Source organism: Sebastes umbrosus, chromosome 3, assembly GCF_015220745.1.
Source record: "Sebastes umbrosus isolate fSebUmb1 chromosome 3, fSebUmb1.pri, whole genome shotgun sequence".
Lineage (NCBI taxonomy): Eukaryota > Metazoa > Chordata > Actinopteri > Perciformes > Sebastidae > Sebastes > Sebastes umbrosus.
The window spans coordinates 30,579,724-30,588,738 of NC_051271.1; positions in this window are offsets into that span (position 1 = coordinate 30,579,724).

The window sequence follows — 9,015 nt, forward strand, 5'->3', positions numbered from 1 at the left end:
GCATTAGTTATCATTCCACTCTGCAGGTGACTCTGTTTGACTAAACCCTAGAGGGTCCTTTTTACTCTAGGGGCCTTCATTTTCACTGGGACGTTAGCACAGTGCCTGGTCAATCATCACCTCGTGCATGTCAAAACACACAAAGCCATGTACCGTGATCTCCCCCTGACATGAAGGTGGCAGCCGCCCTGAGGCGTGACCAGGGTTGGAGGGCATGAATCAAGATCACCATAAACAGAATTAAAAAGAATAAATACTTAGCTATCATAGAGGCCGAGTGATTTATTCTACACATTCACAGCGCTGGCTGAAAAGCGGCCCCCGAGAAATCAATATGTAATTATAGACATCCTACCCTGGGCCGTTCCTCTCCCATCATCCACCTCCCACCACCTGCCCCGCACCAACACTACCACCCTCAAAACAAATGTCAGAACAGCACAGGGCCCGGAACAACAAGAACAAGAAATAAAAGACTTCTCCCTGGTGAGCACAGCTTTGTGTTTTAGACTGTTTACTGTCTGTACCCGCACCGTTTTAGGTCTTGCAGCTATTTTAAATTTCTGTTTCTTTTGGATTTGGTTCAACTTCATACACATTTTATGTTTTATGAATAATACCTTTTTTGGTGAGGAAGAAGCCTAATGCCACAAAAACGTACGACAATAAATTAAGAATTTCTACACTATGAGATAACTTATTCAAAATAATAAATTAGTCAGAATTTTTTCACTTACTAAGTCAAAATTGAAAGGAATAGTTTGACATTAGCTTAGCATAAAGACTGGAAATGGGAACAGCTAGCCTGGCTCTGTCCAAAGGCCAACCAGCACTTCTAAAGCTCATTAATTTCAACTTATCCTCATACAACGGTTAATGGGATATCTTACGAGAAGATTCTGCTCGTTACATGCATACAGTCTTTTCAAAATAAGCTTCGGTTTTCACAGGGAACAACTTGTTTAGGTTTAGAAAATAAAACTACTTAGGTTTAGGAAAAGGTTGATTTGGATAGGTTTAGGCAACAAATCTACTTAGTTAGGTTTAGGAAAAGATCACGGTTTGGGTTAAAATAACTCCGAAAGCGGCGTAACTTAAGAAGGAAAGTTACGTGACAAATAAATCTCCGTTGACTTCTGGTTTCACACGGGATACGAATACCCGTCTCCTGGGTGAAAGTCCAGTCTTTTTTTATCCATCCATTCACCCAGACATCCTTCTCCCTACGTGGCGTTTGTCGCTCTTTATACTTCCTGGTTCACGATTACGTAATCGTAGGTATAGCTACAAACGGTATACGCTACGAACATCCTGCTAATTTACACATTAAATATTGTTTGTTTAGTCTAGTCCTGTTTCGAGGAAGCTTAGTGTAAAGTGACGCAACCGCGTGTGTTCAAAAATGTTCCAACTTGGGAAAAAAAATTAGGAGTTACCTCTACTCTGGAGAGAAAATGACACAAAGTTCCTAATAAGTTTTGATGTCGGTTAGAAGCTGAGCCGTCACACAAATACTCTCTGTGCAAACACACTGTTACGAACTTTGCTAGCTAGCTACAGCTAGAATTTGTACATTGTCTGTTTCTGGCAAAGAAAGACTGACTGAAGAAATACTCATCAGCCAAATTGTACAAATGCAAGGAGACATTTATTGAATCGGTGATATCAAACTAACTATTAGTTACTAAAACATTAATTTGATACTTTAATTGGTAAATTAAATAAAATATGATAATTGTTTTGATATAATATTTGCTTATCATTACATTTTCGGACTTACTAATGCATGACTCTGACTTATCTTACCTATCGCATAATTTTGATTAAATCATTTTTTGATTTTTTTTTTGTCATTTCTTATTACTAATCACGATGCTCTATTTTGCCAGACACTAATGGGCTTCCATAGTTTTAGGCACTATCTGTGCATCTGTGAAGAGTGAAAGCAATACAGTTTTAGACCATGAATATATGTATAATATATAATGTAATATAAGAGGGAGTAGCTTATGTGAAAATGAAAGAATGTTTTTATTTTAGTTGCCTTTGAGTGATTGATGAGTCAACATTTCAGTGTTTGAGGAACATTTTATTGGATTTCTAAAGCAATTCACTCTCAGTCCCTCAGTGGCTTCCTCTTTTTAATGGAAACCACTGAAATGTGTGTGTACTGACAACGTGATCTCATCCTTACTCTTCATATTTTGCTGCTTGGGCAGAAGCCCAGGTCACTATAATGACAGCGGGGGTAGCCTTTTACGTAGTATCTTTATGCTGAAGGTTCACGTTGGTGGTTTCTTGTGACGCAACGTCTTTCTTGTGACGCAACGTCTTTCTTGTGACGTAACGTCTTTCTTGTGACGTAACGTCCTGTGTCGTAATGTCTTGTGACTCAGTGACGTTGCGTAACGTCGCCAGTAAAAAGCATTCAACTTTTGGTTTCACAGGGGGACCCACGCTGGTCTCCTGGTGTCTGTTGCTCTGCGTCTAATAACGATGTGGATGAGTTCACATTGGAGTTAGTTGAAAGCCCAGTTTGTCTCATGCAGACGCTACAGGGTGCGTCGGTATCAAGACGCCACGGGCCACTGCCCAAACGTCTGTATTTGATGCCCTGGGAAGTGAGACCAGGCTGGTACTGATGTGTTTATTTAAGGGCAGTCAATCAATTCAAATATTTAATTGTGATTAATCGCACGTATTTTATCTGTTAAAAATGTATTTAATACTCTTATCAACATGGAAGTGGACAAATATGCTGCTTTATGGAAATATATGTATATATTTTTTATTGGAAATCAATTAACAACACAAAAAAATTACAAATATTGTCCAGTACCCCTCACAGGCATAAAAAATATGCTCAAATCATAACATGGCAAACTGCAGCCCAACAGGCAACAACAGCTGTCAGTGTGTCAGTGTGCTGACTTGACTATGACTTGCCCAAAACTGCATGTGATTATCATAAAGTGGCCATGTCTGTAAAGGGGAGACTCATGGGCAGGGTCTGAAATGAACCTTTTCCACTTTCTGCCACTGTGGCAGACAAGTATTTTTTTTGTCTGCCACTTAGAAATTTTATCTCCCACTTTTGAAATCTCTGCGTTAAATGAAGGAACAACATTCTAGATCTAAAATCATTAAATTTTTGATATATTTTACATAAAAAACATTATATGCATGGTAAATTACAGTGTTTCTGGAGGAGCCCTATGTTTGGGGGGAGGGAGGATACAGTACACAGTACTGTACTGTACTTTGATATTGTCATCTATAGTGGTTATTTGCTTAAAAACAAACAATTGAAATGATTATGATTATTTAAATATTTGCTTTGATTAAAAAAAATCTTGGTAAACAGGTCATAATTACCTCTTAAATATCTATTTTATATTGATGTGAAAACATCTCCTACAAACAACTGGATTTATTCAAGTTTCTCACCAAAAACTTAAATTTACGAGATTACATTTGAACACATCATGATGATGTTGGAATTTACCTTCACCCCATTGTCATTTTGCTGAGCAGACCGTGAACGTCTCATAATAATAACTGAATGGCACCTCCGTTAACGTTAGCAGCTCCGCTATTTATCCAAGCAGGACTGTGCATTATCATCATCTTAACTTTGACAGCCCTAGTTTAGACATACACAAGCCTGAGAATATGCTAAATTGTAATCATCTAATGAAGAAAACCAACGGGTGAATGGGTCACGAGGGTTGACAAATTATATTTCTCATGTGCATCCAGGGCTAAAATCAGTTTAGATCACGCTCCATATTTTGGTCCACGGTGTCTCCTCAATGTCCGATGAAGCAGCATCAGTTCAGGTGATGCGGTCGCGGAGATGGGCCTCACCGGGCGCTGTAGGCCCTGACACATTGATGAACAGCTGTTACAGGCCTGAACTCTGCTCATCGCTCTGTGCTCACTCCGAGCTAAATCAATGAGGTAACCAGTCAATGCTTGCCCACACTCAAGCTATTGCCAAGCCCTTATCTGGCCCCGGCAGTTTAACACTGACCCCGCACAGGTAGCAGGAGACACACTAATCCATCTCACCTAGCCCAGACAGACTCATCTCATCTCATCCCGGCTACCCCCCCCACCCCCCACCCCCTTCCTCCCTATCTCTCCAATCCTCACCCATTCACATACTCAAACACCTTTCTCTCTTTGCAGTTTCTCCCTTGATGTTTTGAATCGTTTCATTTTCCCTGTATCTTTGTACTCATCCATTTCCCAGCTGCTGCATTTCTCCCTGTATCCTGATCCATCTCTAAACCCCCTCCCCGCCTTCCACCCCCTCGTCCGAAGCTCTCTCCCCTTCCTCCCCGCTATCTCGCCGTGGGTGCCTCCCGGTCTGGCCACGGGAGACGGAGCTCTGGTCAAATTGACACACACATCATTGCCTATCAATATCTGCTCTCAATGAGGGCTGAAATGATTGGGAATCGGAGCTGTTTTGATTCGCCTCCCCCTCCTTCCGCCTCGGGCCCCAGCGTTTGATTACAAAGAGCTTCAGTCGAGCTGCACGAGAATGTCTGAAAATATCTCAGTATCCATAATAGCCATATGGAAGTGAAGACATTTGATGCAACACACCTCTCAGATTATTGCGGAGGAACAAGTGTTGGTAGCAGATTGAGGCTGCAGACATCATTTCATCATTGCAGCAGAGAGTGAATGTTGGAAACAGCTATTATGGTGTAACTGTTGTGGAAACAATTAGTTGATGTTGTAAAAGCAAGAGACTTAAAGAACATCTTAACTAAACTGTTTCTATGATGAATCTGTGAAAACGCAGCCAACTGGATGCTTTATGTAAAATGTGAACATAAACACTTATCCAGTGTGAGGCAAACCTTGATGACAAAGACCTTGTTATTGGGGTGGGGAGAATGTATGTTTCATTTATTATTTTAAGGCTGTCAAAGTTAAAACAAGATAAATAACACGTTGACGCAAATTCGTTCTAACGCCACTAATTTCTTTAAAGCATTAACACAACTTGCGATTTTTAATTCACCCCTTAAAAATCTAAAAGGCAGCCATCTTTCAAAGATTGTAGCAGGCTCAGTTTTAAAGCTAGAGTGAAGATACTGGTAGCATATGTAACTAAAACACTTAAGGAATTGGTACTAACCATGTCATACTAGCTTGTTAGGAAGGAGGCTAAATAACACTCCAAACGTACACTAAATTTTGCCGAGGAAAAACTGTCATGACCATTTTCAGAGGGGTCCCTTGACCTCTGACCTCAAGATATGTGAATGAAAATGGGTTCTATGGGTACCCACGAGTCTCCCCTTTACAGACATGCCCACTTTATGATAATCACATGCAGTTTGGGGCAAGTCATAGTCAAGTCAGCACACTGACACACTGACAGCTGTTGTTGCCTGTTGGGCTGCAGTTTGCCATGTTATGATTTGAGCATATTTGTTATGCTAAATGCAGTACCTGTGAGGGTTTCTGGACAATATTTGTCATTGTTTTGTGTTGTTAATTGATTTCCAATAATAAATATATACATTACTTTGCATAAAGCAAGCATATTTGACCACTCTTATTTTGATAAAAGTATGAAATACTTGACAAATCTCCCTTTAAGGTACATTTTGAACAGGTAAAAACTGTACTATGGGCAATCATGTGATTAAATATTGACAGCCCTAAATATATTATTAAAAGAAGCAAGACCAGCCTTATTTATTTAGGAATCTCAAGGAATCTATCACAAAGCTTCCTAAAATAAAATTGATGTTTGAAATGACAAATCTCCGTAGCCATCAAGATTAACTCCCCTCCCAGTGGAGTGGGAATCCTGCTGATCAGACATCTCCAGCATCATGGGGGTCACAGGATCAGCACCTTGGACAGCAATCATGAAGCACATTGTGCAGAATGGTATAAAACAGTGGTTCCCAACTCTTTTTCCTGAAGGGACCCCTTTTCTATCATTTAGTAAGCTGTAAGTGACATATTTTATGGGAGTGGACAAATATGCTTGCTTTATGCAAATGTATGTATATATTTATTATTGGAAATCAATGAAGAATCATCAACAACAGCTGTCAGTGTGTCAGTGTGCTGACTTGACTATGACTTGCCCCAAACGGCATGTGATTATCATGAAGTGGCCATGTCTGTGAAGAGGAGACTCGTGGGCAGGGTCTGAAATTAACTTTTTTTAGCATAAGAAAATATGCTGAGGTCAGAGATTGCCTTTGAAATCGTCTTTTTTCGTCAATTTTTCCTCGCCAAAATTTAGCATAGATTTGGAGCGTTATTTAGTGTCCTTTGCAACAGTCTAGGATTCCTTAGGTTTTTTCTAATTTCATATGATACCAGTATCGTCACTCTGAGCCCACTATAACCTTAGAAGTCACAAGTTGTGTTAATGCGTTATAGAAATTAGTGGCGTTAAAAAAAATATGCGTTAACGCGTTACTATTTTTTGACAGTCATACAAACTTAATAGGCTTCTTTTTTGACAAAGTCAGTGATTTCTTCTCCCTGACATTCAGCCATTGTTCTATTAGCTCTTTGCTTGTTTTAACTGCGTATTTTTCTAATGCAGGACGAGGCTGTTCAGGTCTTCACTCGGCCCTTAACCTGTTTATATCTTAAAAAATAATCCAAACTTTAAAAATAACAATTTTATTAACCAGTTCACTCCACAGAAATTAATGAAATGCTGGCATATGGGCACACTGTATATATTTTTCAAGAGAGAAAAAAGACAGAGTTCTGAGTGTATCCTGAGTTCTTCAACTTGCTGTCATACAGGATGTCTGACGATAGGGTTATGATACGCTGAACTGAACAACAATTAAAGGGAGAGAGACGGAAATTGAGAGCCGGGAGAAGTGAAGGCGAGCATGTGAACAAGAGCGAACAAAGAAATGGAGAGGCAGGAAGAAGGAGTGAAGGCCGTATCGCCAGTAGGCATTGGCATTTAAGATTCATTATGGGCAACCGCGCCTGCTTCAACACGGAGAAACTCAGCCGTCACCCTGATGTATGATAGTAGTGTTTCCCCCTAAATTCTGATGGCCCACGGTAATTTGGTATTTAGCAAGTGATGTTTATCTTCCCTTTCTCCCTCCCACTCTCTGTAATAGCTGCACATTGACATTCTGGTTTAAGGAGCTACTGTAAATAAGCAACATAAAGTCTCTGTGGATGCATTTGTATTCGAGAGAGGTTGCAGCCTCTCTGTTTTTTGATCCGAAGCGACATCAGGTCCCGCCGGCAGGCGCGTTAGACGCTGGCCTCCAGGGATTCAAGAGAACATCTACGACAGACCGGACAATCATTCTGCTGGTCTCGCTGCTTGTTCTGACAGGTGGCATGATTTGAACAACCGACGTGGTTTAGAGAAGGTTTGAGTCAGTGAATGTCTCACAGAGGGCATTAAGTAGTCTTGCATAGTCAGACCTATCTGCACAGCGCCACACCTTGGCTTATTTGTATTTCTTTAAACCAATTGCAATCGTTTTTGGCGGCGTTAAGCGCAGGATGCAGCGACGGCGCCCTTGCAAAAAAGAGCAGAAGGGGAGGAGAACGCCGTGTGAGTTGGCAAATGGCAGACTTATAACCACAGTCTACATCTGGGGAGTCAGGTAGCTGAAGTCAGGCTAAGGCAGTCTGAGGCCCTGTTCAGACCTGGTATTAACATGCGTCCTCAGTGATCAGATCACAAGTGGACAGCTCTAAGTACAGATGTGAACGCACTCAGGACGCATTGAGGACGCATTGAGATCGGATCTTTCAGACCACAATCAGAGGTGGTCTGGGCGACATATGACCACATTCTTTTAGCAGTGTATACGCGAATGTGTCCTGGGCCACATTAAGGACCTCCTACTCTACTGACATCCAGCTGGGATCCGCAGGATCACTGCGCCCCTCAGGTGCATTAACAGGCAGACACTGGCGCTTGTCAGCCAGGAAATGGCCTCTGTGCTCTACTGTATGTAGACTAGGCACGCAAAGTGCATTATTATCATACTGTCGGAGATGTGTCGGTGTTTTTGTTCCGCTGCTTTGCGTGGAGCTGACACCAGACCGCCTGTCCGCCTGTTCTCTGTCCTACCGGCTCTCTGGAGCGCTGTACCCCGCTGTTGGCTGGCATAAGCAGCGGTGCCAGCACCGCTGCTTATGCCACAATAATACAATAACCTTTTATTTTTATGTTAATACAATGTACCAGAATTCACAAATATGTAGGATATTACTACTGACATTCATGTAATATTACGTCACGACGGCTGCTGTATTAGCCATGTGTTTACTAATAATAATAATAATAATAATAAATTGGACTTATATAGCGCCTTTCAGAAACCCAAGGACGCTTAACTACGTGTTCATTTGCATATGGGGCGGGGAAGTGAGATCGGATCACAACTGGCCACTGAAGATGCATGTGGAGACGCATTTTAATGCAAGGTATGAACAGACGTACTCAAAGCTGTCCACTTGTGATCCGATCACTGAGGACGCATGTTGATACCAGGTGTAAACAGGGCCTCAGACATTTTCTATATACCTCCATTTGGACTTGATAATAATGAATGCCCCCCCCCCCCCACCCAAACCCAGTGTAAACCAGGTTAATTTTTAGCGACGCTAGCGCTGTGGCTCTCGGGATGTTGGTCGGTTAGGTGGTAGACTACTTTGGTCCAGACGGAAATATCTCATCAACTATTGGATGGATTCTGTGAAAATTTGCAGACATTCCCCAAAGGATACATTGTATGTTGTAAATTGTATTTGTATGAATCCCTGATATTTCATCCAATGGCAAATGGATGTGTGTGCCTAAGTAAGTACGGCCTCACAGAGCTGCTAGCATGGCTGTAGACTCTTGGTCTTGTTATGAGCTGTTAGCAGTATTGGGGGAAAACCAGTGGGCGACCTTCGGGTCTGAGAGGTGATACCAATGCGGAAATGTCTTAAACTTGTATACTTTCCAACAGCCAGCATGGGGCGACTCCT